The 19,741-nt window shown below is 36.9% G+C and overlaps 1 pseudogene; it reads left to right on the top strand.

Moving 5' to 3' along the window:
- Nucleotides 1–767: 767 nt before the first annotated feature.
- On the top strand, nucleotides 768–19,593 carry LOC105311141 (annotated as a pseudogene).
- The last annotated feature ends 148 nt before the right edge of the window (nucleotides 19,594–19,741 follow it).

Raw genomic sequence — 19,741 nt, 5'->3', positions numbered from 1 at the left:
TGAACCAAAGTAGATTATTGCCTCCCCCGCCCTGCTGGTCACAGATGTTCCTCTTTTGATGTAATGCTGGCACCACATTGTCGTATGTGTTCTATTTCATAGCTATGAAAGAGACACTTGTGTGCACCTTTACTTCTTTTGGCAACTTGATTTTAAAAGGTACACTTCTGGAGTGGCATTAAACTCCCTAACCTCCTTTCGCCCTTCCCCACCCAGCACAAGTCTTTTATTACGGATTAAAAATAAATTCAAACACTCCGAATAGCAGACATAGTACAATGAGCATCATACACACATATTACACAGATTTAATGAGTAAGCCCTATTTGCTTTCTCTTATTCTTTTGGTTAATTTTTAAAAATAAATTGCAAATACACGATTTCATAATTTTAACTATCTCATTAGGTAGCGTCAAAAAATAATTTCCTATACCTCCAAATATTATCTCACTAACCAAGGTAATGGCAATTTTCTTTAATATTCCTAATATCTATTTATCGTCATGTTTCCCCAATTGTCTCTTGCAGCTGTTGTTTTTCTAACCAGGATCTGATCCATAACCACGTTTTGCAGTGTGGTTTTAGGCTCTAAGGTTGAATTTTAAACCCAAGTCTCTGGTATTCAAGAGTGTCCTGGGGTCAGGTCCAATTTTCACGTCTTCCAACTGGCTAACGAAGCGAAAACGCTTCAAAAATTACGTCCCACGCTCCCAAGGCTTCATGGGCAATGTAGTCTTGAAGGTGTGGGGCTACCGCGGAGCCCTCTGGGAACAGATTTTTCGGCTCTCACTCCGCGCATGTGCACTCCAGTCCCGGGGCCTTCGGTCCGCCCAGACTGGCTTGAGAGGCTCGCGGTCATCAGGTCGCTGGGTGTGTGCGGTTGCGGAGACTGCGCTGCCCTGCCCACGGTGAGAACACTGGGCCTATGAAGGTCATATAGGCGTCTGTCTGGGGTGCAGGAACGGGAAATCCAGCGGACGGTCAGGTAGGCCCTCCCTTCCCCCAGTCCGTGCTTACGGGGTCCGCCCCTTCAGATCCCGCGGCGCCGGTGGGGCTGAGTCCTGATGTGGAGAGGGTGCTCCTTGAGGCCTGGTGCGGGGAGTGCAGGTGGCGAGAGGAGACTGCATCTTTATGACGTTCACGATGAACGTGAGGCTACTTACTAATGGTGATTCGTGCAGTTCTTTTGAGAATTAAGGTATCGTTTGCAAAACATTTTCTCAGATGCTTGTAATCACTATGTAAAGGGCTATCAGAAAACACTTTGTTCCCTTCATTTATTTCATTTAACGCTCACAAAAACCTACTTGTCGGTATAAACGTGACATTCCTCAGGTGAAAGGACCTTCATGGGGCGGAATGTTATACCCCAGGGCACAAGCTGGTGGGTGACAGAGGTAGGATGCAAATATAGATTTTACTCTCTCTTGCTCTTCCTAGTATCCTCCCTGACCCAAATCTAGAGTTGCAACCTTTGGAGCAGTTAACCGAATTGTCTGCCCTCAACTTCCCAGAGATACGATTGTGACATGAATGCGGACCGAATCTAATCAGGTGGTAAGTATATCCTGGGATTTGTGGGTTTTCTCCATAGCTTCTGGGTCATACTGAGCTTCTTGCACCTTCCTGCGCTGTCCAGGCTGTCTCCATCCTCAAAGGCCCAGTCTGATATTCTTATGCATTTTTGGGCCAACAGAAAGATAATGCAAATATAATACAAAAAATATTATTAAAAAAATTTTAGTAGCAACAGTAAAAATGAAAGGAGGTGAAGTTAATTCTACTGATGATATTAAATTCAGTACATTCAAAATATTATTTTGATTTGTGGCACTAGCTACACTTCAGGTATAGTAGTTGCGTGCAGCTAATGGCTATAGTACTGGATAGTACATTTCTGGTGAATTCCAAAAGGTCAGGTTTAGAGTGTTGGATGAAGGTATCAAATGAAGTGAATTTGTTTCTCAGGCTTAGATCCCACCCCTCCGTGGTGCAGAGTAACTCTTTTAAGTCCGGAAAGAGGAGCCCTACGAACTGCCACTTGGAAGAACAACCCTTCATCCCTGCTGGAAAGGTGCAGGTCCTGGTTTGCAACACCAGAAGCAGGTTTTGATCCCTGAGTAGCATGAGTAAAACCTGGTGATGCCTCCACGTCCGGAAGCCTCCATGTCCAGAAGCCACCACAGACTGTGTGACAGTGGAATCTGTGGACCAGCTTGGGGTTGAGAGGGATGGGTGACTGTCAGGCTGCAGAGAAAAGCACTTCACTGGATGGCTAGTGAAGATGATGTTCAGGGAAGGTGTATCCAGCAGAGCTGATGAAATCCTAAACAGCACCATGTTTTCTTTGTTTCTGTCCCCACTCTTCCAGATTCTGAGCTGTTCTCATACCATGTGCATCACTACATGTGGCATTTAGAGTTATGCTGATGCTCCCTCTTTCCTGAACATGGAGATGACAAAATGATAGTAGAAGAAAAGTTTTTTATATTGGACACCTTTTGGGAGCCCAAAAATATCGGGCCAAAAATGAAAGATTTTTGGGTAGAACCAAACAGCAACACAGTGCTGTTTACTCACACAGGTAAGTACTATAAACATCTTATTAAGAGATCTTTTTTAGAAACTGCAAACAACTTGGAACAAAAAGTTAAAAAATATATTTCTTGCATAAAGCATCCCATTTTAATTTCAGAGTTTTCTGTGCAAATTCTTAAGGTGTAAAGACAACAAGAACTTGATGAACAATCCAGCCTGAGTAGTTTTTTGAGACTAGTTTTAATGAAATTAGAAGGTTTCACCTATGTGGTACCTGAATTTTTTTTTTTAACTCATCCTTTATTTTAGTTACATATTAAAAAATTTTTGTTTTAATTGGTCATAGGAGGGCATACATTGTTATATGATTGACAAAAAGCAGTTTACCTTACTCTGAAAATGCAAGGTTAAGCCCCCATAAGACATGCACATGTTCAGACGGTGCTGCCTCTGTGTGGTTCTTCCTGTTCCTTCTCAAGGGGCCATTATTCCATAGGGAAGCCTTTTCTCCTGCTGGTATTATGAGATATTCAAAGCCATGAATATAGGAGTTGTAAAGCAGCCAGGTTTCTCATGACCCCATTTCTTTTTCTTCCTCCCTAGTGGAACCTTTACAGTTTTTAACCTTCTTCCAGGAGCAGCAGAAAATGAACATAGCTCAGGTGAGTTCAGTTGAATAACCCGTTTATTTTACAATGGATTTTATAAGGACTTAAGTGTCTCTTTGTTAACATGGAAGTAGAAATAGAAATGGATCACATGCATTCAGAGAAGATGTAGAAATACAGATGAATAGCAGGGCAAGGGTGGTGGTATTTGAATATATGCAGATTCTCTGGTATTACAGGAAAGAATTCAGTAAGGAATTGCCAAATTGGAGCTCCAAATGTATCTCTGTAGTTCATGATATCCATGTCAGAGTGTCAGACAGTATTTCTTTAACGGCTGACATTAGTGAGAAGATAAAGCAAAGTGTCTTCGTAGAATGTAAAGAGATTGATGACAAAAAATATGTTTGTTGTTTTCAAATAGGTGTTCCAGTTAACTTTCCAGTAATAATCTTAAACTAATATAGAATGTTGCCTCTACTTGTTCTACAATAAAAGCAGAAGACTTAATGCTGAATGTGAACTTGGTCAATACTGTCTTTCGGAAACTCAGACATAGGGGTTGAATTAAGACATTTTCTGAAGAATAAACTGAATATCCTTAAAATTACATAAATATTTTGAATACCTATGATATTCAACTTACTCAGCAGTTTAAAATGCTGTTCTCTTTCAAATATTTCAACACTTTACATTCATACTTCAAACCTCTGCATGAAGCCCGGTTGCCTGTGTCCTCGTGACCACAGACTTGATTATAATCAAACTCACTAGATCTCTTCTCATCCTTTCTTTACTTGACTTTACTGTGTCTCTTGCCTCTACTTCTCACTCTGTCCTTCTGAAAAGTTTCTCTTTTAGTGTCTGTGGCACCTCCACTGGCTCTGTCTTTCCCTTGCTGCTATCTTCATAGAGTCACCTTCTTTCCTTTATCCGCATTTTCATCCTTGGCCCTTAAATCTTTTCTAATGTTTTGTAATGATTTCATCCTCTTTCATTTTTTATTTTAAAACAGCTTTATTGCAATTGAAATCATGTATCATGCTAGTCACCCATTTAAAATGTAATATACAATTTTTTAAGGTGTGCTTATTGCAATTGAATACATGTATCATGCTAGTCACCCATTTAAAGTGTAATATATGATTTTTTAAGGTGTTCTCGCAAATATGGGCAAACATCACTGTAGTCAAAATAGGCCCTTTTCATCGCCTTAAAAAAAAAGTGTGTAGGTTTTATCCCATCCCATTATCTTATCCCTCCCCACCCCAAGCCTCAAGCAACCACTAATCTACTTTCAGTCTGCAAAGATTTGCTGAACCACTCCCTGTATTATTTCTGGCAGGACATTTTTGCTTTTGGCACATTCTGTTTTTGTTTATCTCAAAAAGTTTTAATTCTTACAATTTTGTTGGGTATTAAATTCTTGGTTGACAACCTTTTTCTTTCAGCACTTTTAATCTGACATTCCACTGCTTTCTCCATGGTTTCAGATTAGTAACCAGCTGTTACTGCTATTGTACGTGATGAGTCACTTCTTTCTTTCTATTTTCAAGAACGTCTTTGTCTTTTTTGACAGTTTGATTATCATGTGTCCAGGTATGGCATTTTTACTTCATGTTTATCCTAGTTGAAGTTTGTTGAGTTTTGGGATGTGTAGATTAATGTTTTTCATAAATTTGGAGACTTGGGTATTATTTCTTTAATATTCTTTCAGACTATTTCTCCTCTCATTATTCATATATTTGTAAACTTGATGCTATCTAGTAGTTATTTTTTTTTTACCATTTTTTCTTTCTGTTTATTTCTCACACTGCATAATTTCAATGGACATATTATACAGTTTTTCATTCTTTCTTCCACTTGCTCAGATCTGTTGTTGAACTCTAGGGAAAAGTTTTGTTTCAGTTGTTGTACTTTTTAACTCTTGAAATTCTGTTTAGTTTCTTTTATTGATACATTTTACTTTGTGAAATATTGTTCTGACATTTTCCTCTAGCCTTTAGATATTCTTTCCTCGAATTCTTGACTATTTTAAAATAGCTGATTTAAAGTTGTTACCTAGTAAGTCCAACATCTGCTTTCTCAGTAGCAGTTTCTGTTGAGTACACTTTTTCATATATATGGATCTTGCTTTCTTGTTTTTTTTTTTTTTTTCTTGATTAGCAGGGTTTTTTGTTGTTGCTGATAAGTGGACATTTTAAACGAAATAGTGTGGCAACTCTAGAAATCAGAATGTCTCCCTTCCACAGGGGTCATTCTTGAAATTTATTTGTTTAATGACTTTTATGAACTAATTCTCTAGCACCTGTATTTCTTGTATGTAGCAGTAGAAATTTTTTCAGAAATTTCCTTAAATTAGTAAGTCTCCCATCTTTCCTTAAGGGCTCTGTGCATGAGAGGGCATTCCTTCAGCATTCAGTTAGGCAGTTTACAAGACTGCAGTAGCCTTTATTCCTTATTATGCCAAACCTCATAGTTACTTAGAGGTGACAACTTAAGGCTTTCTTTTCTGAGCATGCTGTCAGCCCTGGGCCTATACACAGCTCTATGCATGTGTGTAGCCATCTAGATTCTCAGGAGTATATCAGAGATTTTCAAAAACTTTTTTGTCTTTTTGTCTTTTTGACAGTTTGATTAACACGTGCCCAGGTGTGGCTCTCTTACTCCAAGTTCATGCTTCTTGAAGGTCATTGAGTTTTTGGTATGTGTAGATTGTTTTCATCAAATTTGGAGACTTCTTGGTTATTATTTTTTCAAATACTCTTTCAGAGTATGTCTTCTCTTTGTCTGGGACTCTATGCATTGACTTGTAAACTTGATGCTATCTCATAGTTATTTTTCATCATTTTTTCTGTTTCTCACACTGCATAATTTCAACAGACATATTATACAGTTTGTTCATTCTTTCTTCGACTTGCTCAGATCTGTTATTGAACTCCTCTGGTGAAAGTTTTGTTTCAGTTATTGTACTTTTCAGCTCTTGAATTTCTCTTTGATTCCTTTTTATCGATACTCTTTACTTAGTGAAATATTATTCCTATATTTTTCTTTTATCCTTAGACATTCTTTCCTAGGGGTCATTGACCATATTTAAAACAACTGATTTAAAGTTGTTTCCTAGGAAGTCTAACATCTCCTTCCTTAGGAGCAGTTTCTTTTGATTATACTTTTTCCTGCATATGAATCTTACTTTCTTTTTTTTTCCCCCCTTGTTTAATAGTTTGTTGTTGTTTTTGTTGTTATTGTTGATAACTGGACATTTAAAATAACATAGATGAGGCAGCTCTAGAAATCAGAATGTCTCCCCTCCATAGGGATCATCCTTGATATTTATTTGTTCAGTGACTTTTCTGAACTAATTCTGTAGAACCTATATTTTTTGTGGTCTGTAGCAGTAGAAGTTTCTTCAGAAGTTTCGTTAAATGCCTGGAACCAGTAGTCTCCCAGTCTTTGCTTCAGGGCTCTGTGCATGTGAAGGCATTCCTTCAACGTTCAGTCAGGCAGTTTATAAGCATGTAGTGGCCTTTACTTCTTTCTTATGCCAAACCTCATAGTCACCTAGAGGTTAGGGCTTTCCCATGTCTTTCCTGAGCATGCCGTCAGCCCTGGGCCTATACATAGTTCTATGCATGTGGGTAGCCTTTTAGATTCTCAGGAGTATATCAGAGCTTTTCAAAATCTTTTTTTGCCATCTCATTCTTCAGCATTTCCTATTTTAAGCTTCTCGATCAGGCCATTGTTTGCTCCTGCTGTTATCCACCACTTCAGTTAATACCCACCACATAAGTTAAACAAATGCCTTTAAATGTTTGGCCAGATGCTTCTGAGGATAAGACTTTTCACACACTGTATGAGCTCCAAATTAGCACACATAAAGATATCCTTGTAGTGGGGTCATTCATCGAACTACCAAACAGCCCAAATGATGACAGTTTTCTGGGAATGATACTTTGATGGAACTACAACCCATCATGTAGTTGCCAGGCTGCAGGTTGGAGCCTGTGGATTCTCAAACTGTGGCAGAGTTTGAGAGGGATGGGAACAGGGTGTATTAAAATGATACAACATTACTATACTTAGAGTGATTCAGCCAATTTTCTTGTATACTTCCAGAAATTATCTTTGTTAACTTCTATAATTTTCGCCAGTTTTTTCATTGTTTTTGTGGAAGAGAGAATTTTCTGGGGTTCCCATTTCACCATTTGCACTTCTGTCATTGTTAGCTTAATTTTTTTTTATCCAGCTGTTTATTAAGTCACATATTAGAGAGATTGGCAGAAACGAATAAAAAACAACAGTTTTCTCACTAATGTTTTAGTTGTGGAAAATATAGTTAAATTTTATTTTATTTTTTATATTAAGATAAACTTAATGAGGGGAGTTCCTCATCTTTTATTCATTTGTTTAAGTTCCCAGCTACTGGCTCTGAACTTCACACAAAGAAGGTATTCACTCAGTCATACCGAAGACATGAGTGAGGATATAACCGGATACATAATACTGGAAAAAAACGTGTTTCTGTCCTCTTGTCTCTTAATCTACTTCCCTTTCTTTCTACTGTTTACTTGCGATAAGAACACTTAACATGGGATCTACCCTCCTGACAAATTTTTACATGTACAGTGCTGTATCATTCACTAGTGGCATCACGTTGTGCAGCTGATCTCTAGAACTTAGTATTTTGCACAAGTGAAACTTTATACTCATTGAACGGCAACTCCCCCGGCTCCCTCCTCCCACCCCCTTTAAAGTCTTTGTTGTGGAAACTTTCTCTTTTTTCAGTTTTCAATACTCTACTCCCTCATGATTCCATTATTACCTTCAGAAAAGTTCTTCTCTGGCTTTGTGGCCTCTACTTTTACTGCCAGCCTCCTTAATATTCACGGTGCCTCAGATGCTGTTTCTGGTACTTTTTTTTTGTCCAATCCCTATGTGCTCAAGTTGTTGTCTGACTGCTTCTGTTAATTTCCATGACCACCTAAATTGCTAGTGTCTCCTTAATGCTTGTCTTTGTCCTAGAGCACCCGTCTGTGTTCTAAAACCATGCGTAGTTTAAGGGACAGTCCCAGCTTTTTGTTCTACAGACTAGTCAGTAGCAACATGAACAGGTCTGTCTCATGAAAACTTCTAAGATATTTTTTTTTGTATGTCTTAAATATCGGTATTTGGCACCAGCATTCAAGAAGCTGCTCATACTGCTAGATTGGATAGCTAATTGGTTACTGCTTCTGCTGATTAGATCTTTCTATTTATATCTATCGCTGTTACTTCAGTGTAGGCAGTGTTCTCATACTAGTCTGTTTGATTCCATCTCCTAGGTAAGTCATCTTTTGTTCTCCATGAGCTCTAGATTTATATATCTTTATACATTTATTGATACATAAGTTCAATCATGTACGGGATCTCCACAACTTACATGAACTGTTTCCTTGGCTCCCATTATTTATGGTATTGATGTCCTTGGAGGGATTGAACATCTTAGGATTCTCTAGAATTCTCTAGACTACCCAGGGTAATCCCTCGGGACGTAGAAGAGTTGTAGGAACTCTTTACACTGAAATTTTTCATAAAAATATATGAATGAATTACAGTACATTACAAACCCTTTTAACTAATTGAGTAACTCCAAAGTTAAAGACAAATTAGGGCACGAGTAGACATTCTTTATAGCTATTTGTTTTAGAGCCTTAAGAGTAAACAGGAAAATAGTAGTTCTCAAAGGTATTTTCTTTGTCACTTAATTCTGAACTTTGAACAAAATGTATTATTGCAGGGATCAGTGTCGTTCGAAGACGTGACTGTGGAGTTCACCCCAGATGAGTGGCAGTACATGGGCCCTGCTCATAGGACCTTGTACAGAGACGTGATGCTGGAGAACTGCAGCCACTTTGTCTCCATGGGTGAGCAGGCCTTACTATGTGACTCCCCTTGGAATTCAAATCCTTTTTGTTGTAATCATCAAAACACATGGACCCTTTGTAGAGATTAATGTTGTTCAGGCTTTTAAGAGGCCTGGGTAATTGAAACCTTTAGAGAAACAGAAACGATGTTTGTGTCATTGCTTTCCCATTGAAACCTGCATATGGGTACTTTCATTTTGCTCTTGCTGCTATATCTTTCTCCACCTTCAGAATCTAAAAAGCACGTGGATCTGGTCTATATATAAAGTCTTTGTTGTGGATTGTTACGTTCACAGGGTATTGCATTACCAAACCCCAGGTGATCTTCAAGTTGGAGCAAGGTGAAGAGCCCTGGTCCTTAGAGGAAGAATTCCCAAACCAGAGGTTCCCAGGTGAGTGAGCACGGACAGAAGGAAACTCCTGGGGTAGTTAGACTTTAGAGGGAACCACTTTCCAAAGTCGTTTTTCCTTTTAAACAGCTTTATTGAGATGTAATTCACATATCATACAATTTACCCATTTAAAGCATACAGTTTTGTGGCTTTTAGTGTATTCATAGATATATGTAAACACCACAGTCAGTTTTCTTCACCTCAGAGGGAGAAACCCCATGCCCTTTAGCTATTATCTCCTTATTTCCTGCCGCTTTAGCTCTGGCAACCACTAATCTACTTTCTATCTGTATAGATTTGGGTATTCTGGACATGTCAATGGAATCACACATTATGTGTTCTTTTGTGATTGGTTTCTTTCACTTTGCATTACAAGGTTCATATTGTAGCATGTATTAGTACTTCATCCTTTCATGGCGAAATAATATTCCTTTGTCTGGATATACCACATTTGTTTGTCCATTCATCAGTCCGTGAACCTTTTGGCTGTTATTGAGTAATGCTGATGTAAAATCCATTTACAAGTTTTTGCATGGACATATGCTTTTATTTCTCTTGACTATATAGGTAGGAGCGGAATTTCTGGCTATGTGATAACTCTGTAGAACTGCCAAACTGTTTTCCAAAGGCGCTGTATCATTTCATAATCCTAATGATGGCATATGAGGGTTCTAAATTTTCTACATCTTCACCAGTACTTAATTATCTCACTTTTTGATTGTAGTCATCTGAGTGGATGTGAGGTGCTATGTCATTGAGGTTTTGATTTGCATTTCTGTATTAGTCAGCTGGACCGGCAAAACAAAATACCATAGCCTGGGTGGCTTAAAAATCAAATTTATTTCTCAGAGTTCTGGAGGCTGAAAGTCCAAGAAGAGGGTGCCAGCAGGGTTGATTTGTGGTGAGGCCTCTCTTCCTGCCTTGCAGATGAGCACCTTCTCACGGTGTCCTCACCGGGCCTTTCCTCTTTGCATTCATGGAGAGAGAAAGGTGTCTGATGTTTCTTCCCGTTTTTATAAGGATATCAGTTCTACAGAAATAGGGCCTCTCCTTTATCACGTTAACCTCCGTTACCTCTCTAAAGGTCTTATCTGTAAATGCAGTCACATTGGGAGTTAGGGCTTCAAAACATGAATTTGACTGAGACATAATTTAGTCCTTAACTATTTTCCTGATCACTAACGATGCCAAGCAGTTCTTTCATGTGCCTTTTGGCCTTTGTCTAATCATACTGATTGGCTAAAAAAGATATCCCTCAATAGTATGTTAGAAAGGTTATAAAATAAAAGAATGGTAAAGTTGTTAAGTCAATAAAAATAAATAATTTAGGGTCTAATATTCTGTTATCTTTCAGGTTTATATTTAGGCAATAAATTCATTATCTTTAAAGAAATCCTGATAGCGCAAGAGTATTTGAATAGCTGCACTAAGCAATATGATATCAATGATCATAAAACAAAATATGAATTTCTAAGACTTTAAGATTCGCTTGAATTATGAGATCATAATTCTTCACTTAATGTTGTCAGTAGGTTCCTGGAAATTGACTTAAGTGAAATGAACTGTAATAAAACCACCTTTATTACAGTCTTGACTGATATAAAGAAGAACTGAGTTGTTAGGGCAGAAACATCACCAAACTTCAAAATAAAGATCCAAAAGACTTCTAATATTACCATTGATGTAAATCTGAGCTAGACATACATTTAAGAAAGATTAATCATTATTATCTAACCCGCTTATTCCAGTTCCGTTTTTCAGGTGGCCATATCCCCGCAGCTCAGCTCAAGGCAGAAACCCACCCTGGGCAGGATACCATTCCATCTCAGGGTGCATTCACACACCACGCGCACTCAGACATGGGGTTAATGTAGACACACCAGTTCACCTAACGTGCACATTTGGGATGTGAGAGGAAACTCGAGGACCCAGAGGAAATCCACACAGACGTGGGGAGAACATGCCAACTCCACACAGACAGTGGTCCTTGTAGGGAATTGATTTTTTTTCTCATCAACGTTGTAACTAAATGACATTTAATGAAAGGAATTTATTTGAGGACCTGCTGTACCTCATCTGATGGAATAATAAATCCTGTGGCATATTTAATAAATATGGCTATAGAAGATATAAATGATATTTGTATTAAAGTGGACCACATAGTTGCATATGTGTATGCTGAAATTAAAGGACAAGCCTTTCAAGTTCCCTTGGAATTATCATAAGACAGTGAAAATATAGTTTTATTCTAAACACCAATAAATTCAACTAATTAGAATCACCACAAATAATATTCTCTCAACATAGTTCGATAAATGTAGAAAGTAATGATAAAATGAGTAGACAAAAAACCTTGATATGGAACTTTGGAAAATTATCTCTATTAAACAGTATATTAAGAAGGAAATCAATTTCAAAATTGCATGACATTTAGAAAGTAATAAAAATAAATGTGCATACTAGAAACTTTTAGTTATAGCTGAATTAGTGAACAGAGGTAATTTGTAGTCTCATTTATATTAAGAACCTAATCAAGAGCAATAACAAAAATATAATAATGAAGAATTTAAAAGTGAAATTTAAAATTGATCAACTGGAAGACAAATTATAGACTATATCTTAGAATAAAGCAATGAAATGGCTGCAACTTTAGTTAATCCTAAAAAAACCAAAAAGCACTTTTCCATAAAAATTCATGTGGAGACATACTTGTAAAGATGTAATATCAAACTAAATCCCTTTAGAAGAGCACTGTGGGAGGACTTGCTTTATTAGATATGAAGGATTTATGTAAAGCTCTGAGTAGTTAAGTAGTTTGCAGCTGGAGGTGGGATAGTTTAATAAATTAGTGAAACAAAAAGTTCAGGGAAACAAATATGATCCATAGACAATTGGTTTTGACATGTCCACTGTCCTATCAGAACAGTGGGTAAAGAATCCTGAGGTAAACTTATGGGTCAAAACAAAAAATCGGATTCAGGTGGCTTAGAGCAGAACTAGATATAGTCTATGTGATGTTAAGGAAAACATGTTCATAACTGTGCTTAGGAAAAGAATAAGATAGAAAGCATTAAATGAGAATGATGGCATAAACATTCTTTCCTATTCACTAACTACAGTTAAATACTTAAAATTATACATAAAAAACCAATAAGATTCTGAAAAATGGAAAGAAGAATGAAGATGAGGTAGTATTGCTGGCACTTAATGGAATACAGGGTGGTTAGTACAAGCAGAAGGCCAGTGAGAGTCCGATCTCTCAACCCTGCCCAGTGTTAACCTTCTCTATCTCCCATGGGTTTCAGTGGAGGTTTAGTGGGGAACCTCTCCCCACTTGACAGTAGTGAGCTGCGCTCTACTTCTGTTGGCATGGTTTCGGCTGAAACTGAACATTAACATTAATAAAGTACAATTTTTAATTTTCCGTAAGGACTATGCTTTTGTCGTCCTGTCTAGAAATGTCAGAACTCTTAACAGATTTATTCCTGTGATTTTTTTTTTCCTAGAAATTTTTAAATTTCACATTTTACACTTTGTGTTCCATTTGGTATTAATTTTTATAGAAAGTATGAGTTATATGTCAAGTTAAAATTTTTGAAAAGGGAGTCCAGTTATTCTAGCAGCGTTTGTTGAAAAGATTATCATTTCTCCTTTGAGTAACATTTGCTTGATCTTAGAAAACAGATGAGTGTATATTTGCATTGCATTTCAGTATGTGTGTGTCTAAGATTGCATTCTATATGTCTGAGATTGCATATTTCTGTGGCGTCTCTATTTATCTCCATATCTTTCCTTATGCCAATACCATATTAACTTTCTTACACTAGCTTTTTAATTTTTGACATCAGGTAGTACTGAATCCACCGGAATTTGATGTTCAGATGACTTTATGAAATTTAAAACAAGCTTCTGATATTTATAAAAATGTTGGAATTTCAGCTTGAAGTGCATTGACTATAAATCAAACAAAATCAGCATAAAAAAATACAGTTTTCTAATTCCTAAATAACATGTACCTCTCTATTTAGTATTTCTTTGATTTCTTTCATCAATAGTTTTTAGCATACAGATACCAAATGGCGTGTATTGGTGCTATGGTAAATTATGTTGTGTATTTGATTTCAAATTCCAGTTGATTATTATTTGTATATTATTGGCTTTCATGTATTGGCTTTGTATTTTGCCTTTGCTGAAAACACTTATTAGTTCAAGGAGCTTTTTTAAAGATCATTTTGTGATTTTTCTGTGTAGGCTTACTCTGTATCTTTCATTTTCATTCTTTTCATTCTTTCATTTTCAACTTACATTGCTGTCTTGAGTAGAAGTGCTGAGAGTAAACCCCCTTGTCTTTTCCTGAGTCTTAGGGTTAAAGCATTCAGGCTCTCACTCTTAGATGTGATGTTACCTGTAGGCTTTTCGTGGATTCCTTTTATTAGGTTGATGAATGGATTTTGAATTTAGTGAAATTTTTTTTTTCTGTAATTGATGTGATTGCGGTTTTAATCTTTAGACAATGAATATGGTGAATCACATTGATTGATTTTTTTGAATGTTGCAACAGTTTGCATTCTTGGGATGAATCTCACTTGGTCCTGATTTATTATTTATTTTAATATAGCACTGTGTCCTTTTGCTTACTGTTTTTCAGTATTTTTACATTTATGTTATGAGGAATATTACATAGGGTTTCTTTCTTGAATTGTCTTTGGTTTTGTTATGAAGATAATACAGGCCTCATAAAATGACTTAGGAAATATTCCCACATCTTGCATTTTCTTGAAGAGATTATGTAAAATTGGTATTATTTCGTCTTTCAATGTTTGGTAAAATTCACTAGTTCACACCATCTAGTCCTAGAGCTGCTTTTTCAATTACATATTTCTTGACCACATATTCAATTTCTTAAATAGATCTATTTGGCTTATTTCTTCTTCATGAGAGAGTTTAGTAGTTTTTTGTTTTCAAGGAATGTGTACATTTTATGTAAATTATCAACTTTATGGGCATAGAATTTCTCTTAATATTCTTTATTATCTTTTTAATGCCTATTATGTTGGTAGTTATATTTTCTTTTGCATTTATTTCTGATACTGAGAATGTGTCTTCTCGATTTTCCTCCACTGGCTTTTTATTATTTAAAAATCTTTTCAAAGAAGTAAGCTTTGGTTTGAGTGTTTTCAATTTCATTGTATCCTCTGATCTTTATTATTTTCTATCTTTTGCTTTCTTTATATTTCACTTCTCTTCGTATAGTTTCTCAAAGCTTAGGTAACTGGTTAAAGGTCTTTTTTTCCCCTAATGTATATAATTTTAAACTACAAATTTATCTCTATAAACTACAAAATTATCTGAGTACTACTTTAGCTGTATTTCATAAATTTCTATAGTTTGAACAGTTTTAGATTTCATTTACTTAAAAATATCTTACTTTTTTCTGAGATGTCTTCATTGACCCATGGTTTAATTGAAAGTATATTAATTTACAAACATGTTTTATTTTTCCAAATAAATTTGCGCACCTGATTTCCAGCATAATTTCTTGATGGCTTGAGATCACACTGTATATGATTTCTCTTCTTTTATAAATATTTGTTTTATAGCCCAGAATATGATCTGTCTTTATGAGCACTCAAATGCATTTGACAATAATGTGAATTCAGCTGCTTTTTAATATATTGTGTCTTTGGTTTTTCAGGGTATGGTTTTCACAAGTACTGCTTCATCTCTTCTAGTTGTAATATTGGGCCTACTGTGTATTCCTGCCTTTTTTTTTTTCTATACTTCTTTTTTTTCTTTTTTTTCCCTCCTACCTGCTCTGAGTTAGCCATGAGTACCCTAAAGCAACAGATTTGTTCCTCTTGCCTATGCAGATTTTATAGAGTAGATAGGAATATGTTTCCAGGTGAAATTTTGGCAATGCCTGCTGTTAACCATGTCCAAGAATTCCTTTTGAATGGGAATTTCTCAGGATTCTTCATGACCATTTCTATGCGCTCTTGCTGTGGCTCGTGGCGGAAAATTTTGCAAGAGTGTTCACATCCTTTATATTTATGGCAGAACCACAGAGAAGAATCTTGTCTTCCTTTTTCTTTTTCTTTTTTCTTTTTTTTTTTCTTTTTTGGAAGTAGGGAGGCTTGAGTATAGTGGATATTGTCAGAACAGTTCTTTGTTAGACCATCTTTTCCTCAGATCGTTGGCTAGAAGGAACAGGCTTTTCTTGGAACTTTTTTAGTCTCCGCCTATTGTTGACTTTGGTTTGCAGGCTTTTCCAGCAGGCCAGCACGCAGAAAGAAAATCTTGGAATTCTCTGTAGTGCCATTTCTTAAGTCCTAAAGTCCACCTTTCCATTTTGTAGCATCTTCATTTGTTTGTTAATTTTTTTTTTTCATCTTGGCCAGCACTGAATATAATAGCTGTTTTTTGTTTAAACGATATGGATGAGGAGAGTGTGTGTGTCTGTTTCTGTGCATGAATTACTAATCTTTTGAAAATTACCAGAAACAATACAATAGATAACAAAACGTGGCCTTAAGCTCCTTATGAGAAATATAAGGTTCATAAGATACTTTCAATTTTTCTCATTTTAGGATATTATAAGGTTGATGTCCACATTGAGGGGAATCAGGAAAAACAAGAGAAACCATTGTGGCAAGTAGTAACATTCATTGATAACAAAACACTGAATAAAGAAGGTCAGAAAGTTTTAGGAAAACGAATTAACTTGGATTCGATTCCAGATTTTTCAGGAAAAATGCCTTGTAAATGTGACTCATGTAGAACGAGTTCACCATTTGTTTCTGAATTAATTATTAGTGATAGAAATTGTTCCAGAAAGAAGGCCAATTACATGAATGTCTGTGAAAAGTTACAGTTTGTTATTAATCATGAGAAAACTCATACTGGAGAGAGGTCTTACAAATATAATAAAAACGTGAAAGCTTTCAGTCTTAGGCAGGATCATCAGAAAATTCAAACTCTGGAGCAATCTTCTGAATGTAGTGAGTTTGGAAAAGTTTCACATGATGAGACTGTTGTCTGTGTTACAGCTCAGAGTTCTCTAATAGGAGAAGAATCTTGTCAGGATTGTGAATTTAAGAAAAACTGTGACAAAGCAACTCTCTTTAACCACGCGAGAACCGGCACAAAGGAGAAATGCTTTGATCTTAATGAATGTAGTAGATCCTGTGACAAAACCACCACTGCGAAATACAATCAAGTTCACATGGTTATGATGCACTATGAATGTAATAAAAATGAAAATAACTTCAGTAAGAATTCACCCCTTACTCAACCTCAGAGAGCTGCTCCAGGACAGGCTTTTGAAAGAAGTAAATGTGAAGAAAACTTGAGCCAGAGCTCAGCCCAGAAAACACCAACTGGAGATATGTACTGTGTTTTTAATGGATGTTCAAATGCCTTCTTCCAGGAATTAGACCTTAGAGTATATCAGAGAACTCAAACAGAAGAGAAATTCTGCAAATTTGATAAATATGGAGAATTCTTGCATCAAAACTCACCCCTCAGTGTACATCAGGAAAGTACCACAGGAGAGGAGTCATGAGAAAGTAATAAATGCAGGAGATTATTTTACAAGAATGCACACCTCATTCAGCATCAGAGGACCTGCTCAGGGGAAAAAACTCAAGGCAATGAATGCGGGAAATCCTTTTGGTCAAATTCACACCCTATTCATTATCCTGGAACTCATATGGGCGTTAATCTCTATGCATGTAATGAATGTGGGAAAACTTTTTGTCAGACATCAAACCTCAGTGAACATGTGATAGTTCATAAGGAGAAGCCTTATGATAACAATGGATGTGGGAAATCTTACAAGAACTCTGCTGTCTTAGTACACCACAGAACACACACAGGGATAAAACCCTATCAAACTAATGACTATGGGAAATCGTTCTCCGAAATTGCACAGCTCAAAGAACATGAGAGAATTCACAGTGGGGAGAAACCCTATGAATGTATTGAATGTGGGAAAACTTTCTCTAACAAGACCCACCTCAGTGTACATCAGAGAATTCATACAGGGGAGAAACCCTATGAGTGTAATGAATGTGGGAAAACTTTTGCTGATAATTCAACCTTCAAAGCGCATCACAGAATTCACACAGGGGAGAAACCCTATGAGTGTAATGAATGTGGGAGGTCTTTTGCCTATATATCTGTTCTCAGAACACATCAGAGAATTCACACAGGGGAGAAACCCTATAAATGTACTGACTGCGGGAGATCTTTCGCCCATTATTCAGCCCTCAGAGCACATCACAGAATCCACACAGGGGAGAAACCCTATAAATGTAATGGCTGTGAGAAAACTTTCACCCGTGATTCAGTCCTCTGAATACATCAGAGAATTCATACTGGGGAGAAACCTTATAAATGCAATGAATGTGGGAAAGCTTTTGTCAATAGTTCATCCCTCAAAATACATCAGAGAATTCACACAGGCGAGAAACCCTATGAATGTAATGACTGTGGGAGATCTTTTGTTGATAATTCAGCCCTCAGAGCACATCAGAGAATTCACACAGGTGAGAAACCTTATAAATGTAATGGCTGTGAGAGAACTTTCACCCGCAATTTAGCCCTCAAAGCACATCAGAGAATTCATACCAGGGAGAAACCCTGTGAATGTAGTGAATGTGGGAAAACTTTCTCCAAGAAATCATACCTCAGTAGACATCAGAGAGTTCACAAAGGAGAAAAACCTTATGAATGTCACGAATGTGGAAAAACTTTTTCTCAGAAGGCAACCCTCAGTATGCATCAGGGAATTCACACAGGGGAGAAACCCTATAAATGTAACGAGTGTCGGAAGACTTTCTCTAGTACTTCAAACCTCCGAGCACATCTGAGGTCTTGCACAGGGGAGAAACCCTATGAATGAAATGAATGTGGAAAAAGTTTCTCTCTGAAGTCATATGTTAGTGCACATCAGAGAATTCATACAGGGGAGAAACCTTATGAATGTAATACAGGTGGATGTTTATTTAGTCAAATCTTATGTAATTTACACTCTCCTTTGTTATTGTAATAAAAATCTTCCATACTTTGTCCAAACATATTGAAAATAATGGAGAAAATATACATGGCAAATATAAATACAAGACTAAAGCTCAAATTTTGATAAAAGTTTGATAAAAGTAATATATTCTTACTTTAAGGTAAGGAGGAAGAGACTGAGGACCTTAGAAGCGATAGTAGATGCAGAAGATGTGCTCGTGAATGTGTTTATTCATAATAATACCATCAAATAAACTCAAGTGCTCTTGTTCCCACTAAAGCTGTATTAAAAACATTATGACCAGCAAGCAGGGGACACACATTACTTTTAAGTGCACCTGGAGTGTTAAGACAGATTTCCCATGTGAACTCCTCAGTGAATCCTTATGACTGCTGCTGAGGGGATGCAGAATTAACCATAAGGGAATTCTGTATAGGACTCAAAGCTATCTCTATATGCTTCAGGCTGGACTTGGGGTCGCAGGGGTCTGGAGAGGAGGGCGGGGGAAGGCAGAGCACACTCAGAAAAGAAGAATATGAATGAAACACACTAGGGATATCCGAAGAGACTGCTCAAGACCTGAATTAGCTCCAGGCTTTGAATCCTAGTCTCACCCTCCACCCTACAGACCTTAAGAGTTGGTACCTTAGCTCACCCTAACCCATTCCTGGCTTCTGGGTGTAGCACATGTGCATATGTATAAATATTTGTGTTTCTCCCAAAATTTCTATGCTAAAATCCTAACTCTTAAAAATGATAGGAGGTGGGGCCTTTGGGTGGTGCTTATAGACCCTCATTAATGGGATTGGTGTCTTATAAACGAGGCACCAGAGAGATCTCTAGCCCCCTCCCACCATGTGAGGACACAGCCAGAAGGTGCTGGCTACCAACCAGGAAGAGAGCCCTCACCAGAAAGTGACTTGCTAGCACCTGATCTTGGACTTCTCAGCCTCCAGAACTATGAGAAGTAAATTTCTATTGTTTCTAATCGACCCAGTCTTTGGTATTTTATTATAGCAACTTTAATGGACTAAGACGTATTTCAAAACTTACGTGGAGAGTAAGAACTATCTTCATTTTGGCAAATACAAAGTTGGGTCAAGTCAACGAATAAAAAAATCTTAAGTAGAAAAGTATGGATTATTGGATTTGAAAATACTGAATTGGTCTGTAAAAGGATGAGTGTGTGTGTGTTAATGTCCCAAAAGTCTTTGTGCCGTTGAAAGCTTTACGAACTCCAAAATTATAAATGATCCAAATTTATAAAGTTATCATTTAAAG

This window comes from Pteropus vampyrus, unplaced genomic scaffold (genome assembly GCF_000151845.1).
Source record: "Pteropus vampyrus isolate Shadow unplaced genomic scaffold, Pvam_2.0 Scaffold1000000569, whole genome shotgun sequence".
NCBI classification, from domain to species: domain Eukaryota; kingdom Metazoa; phylum Chordata; class Mammalia; order Chiroptera; family Pteropodidae; genus Pteropus; species Pteropus vampyrus.
This window is presented reverse-complemented; position numbering and strand designations above follow the sequence as displayed.